The 1,755-nt window shown below is 35.4% G+C and overlaps 1 protein-coding gene across 1 annotated transcript in view; it reads right to left on the bottom strand.

Moving 5' to 3' along the window:
* Window positions 1-1,369, bottom strand: part of LOC111085402 (probable G-protein coupled receptor CG31760) — a 102,429-nt gene extending 101,060 nt beyond the window's left edge. The window contains exon 1 of the mRNA XM_022383790.1: window positions 1,137-1,369. The gene's annotated coding sequence lies outside the window, so the exon portion shown is untranslated. The remainder of the gene's footprint in view (window positions 1-1,136) is intronic.
* Between the last annotated feature and the right edge of the window lie 386 nt (window positions 1,370-1,755).

Raw genomic sequence — 1,755 nt, 5'->3', positions numbered from 1 at the left:
AATGCGCATGCGCGGTTTTTCTTGAGGAAACATTCTAACTACGCATGATTATGCTAACAGGTTCTCGGTCAGAAAGCGTAACGGTCGTACATACAAACAAGCAGAATAATAGCATAGATTTTATAACTTAATGTGAACTAAAATGCTAATGGCTAGAAAGCCAGGCATATTCGAAGGTTGGGTGTAAGAGAAAAAAGAAAATACTATTTCAAGTATGTTTATGCTGTTCTCGATGCCCCCCCCCCCAGTGGTACAGCGGTATGTCTGCGGACTTGCAACGCTAGAAACCGGGTTTCGATACCCGTGGTGGGCAGACCACGGATAGCCCATTGTGTAGCTTTGTGCTTAATTACAAACAAAACCAAACTTGTTCCATCCTTGTAAACTTTACAGTTTCTGCATATTTAACATAAGACCTGCATACTACGTTATGTAAGTAAACTGTTATTTAAGTAAAGTATGATCAAATACGATCAAAAGAACATAATTTTGCTATCCATAACTAAGACAAGAGCTCGGATATTTTTGGGACAACCAACTTTTTATTAATAAGCGAGTCTGTATAGGAATTTGCTGGTAACCGTGCGAAGTTAGGGATTCATTGTAAATCTTTGATTGTCAAGTACTTGAACTTTCATTTTATACTCTTATGTTACAACAAATTCTTATACAATATATATATATATATATATGTATATTCATGTTTAATGTTTAAAAAAGATAAAATAATTATTTTTATGTATCGGAGCTAACTTTATAAAATATTGTAATGCCTTTATGCGCGTTGTTTCACTGAAGCACCCAAGAAGGAGCATTCGAAAAATTATTTTTATTGAAATGACTTCAAACTATCTTCTCTTCTGACTAACACCATTGAAACAGATAACTATTTACCACATACAAAAGAATATATAATAATTTAAAGTTGATATCAGTAGTACACGTTTTCAAAGCTTATATGTTATTTTTTTCTTGAGTATGAGCAAACAATACTAGTAGGAAGAGGAACTATCTAAATTAAAATCCGTTTTGACTTTTCATTTTACTTTCTCAACACACAGACTTTGTCAACCTGATTTCTCAAGATCTTTATTGTCCTAATAACAAGATCGTTTAGATGAAAATTGTGTACGTACCCTATTTGGACTTCATCTCTCCTGGTATCGACTTAAAGATCAGAAGTCACTATGTTTGGGTTAGGCCCTTGAAATTTTCGAAATATGAGAGTAAACATTTAGATCAGCCATTGCTCTCTCAAAAAAGTCATATACCGTCACATGATTTTCGAAGTTGTAGAAGAGCTCAGTGGTGGCCGTGAAGAAGAAGGAACCAGTCTAGCGTCAGGATGCGCTTGCTCAGCTCGTTCACATCTTCGAAACAAATCAGATCGATAAATGTTTGGGCAGGTCGACTAAAGCATTCGTCATGGGGGTGTAAAGGAAACATGAGACAAGAACTTCTTGGAAACTTATTTCAGAAAGTGAGTTACAACAAACAATTAAAAACATTGGAACATTAACAATGTGTATAAAGAAATGTAATTCTAATATCCCTGACAATATTTACTGTTTGCTACTAGCGGAAACTTGAAATTAGGCACAGGGATTCTCAGTTCTTCCATGATGTTGTATTTAGAAAATGGATTCTAAAATTGTTCTTTCCAAACGGAGCTAGTTTTCGTGACAAGGAGACTCGAACCATAAATCCTCGTATTCACAGTTCAGACACGCTAACAACTGGGCCGCGTCCAGTCCT

This window comes from Limulus polyphemus, unplaced genomic scaffold (assembly GCF_000517525.1).
Source record: "Limulus polyphemus unplaced genomic scaffold, Limulus_polyphemus-2.1.2 Scaffold18, whole genome shotgun sequence".
In the NCBI taxonomy this organism is placed as follows: domain Eukaryota; kingdom Metazoa; phylum Arthropoda; class Merostomata; order Xiphosura; family Limulidae; genus Limulus; species Limulus polyphemus.
The sequence above is the reverse complement of the archived record's forward strand: the minus strand, read 5'-3'. Positions and strand labels throughout refer to the sequence as shown.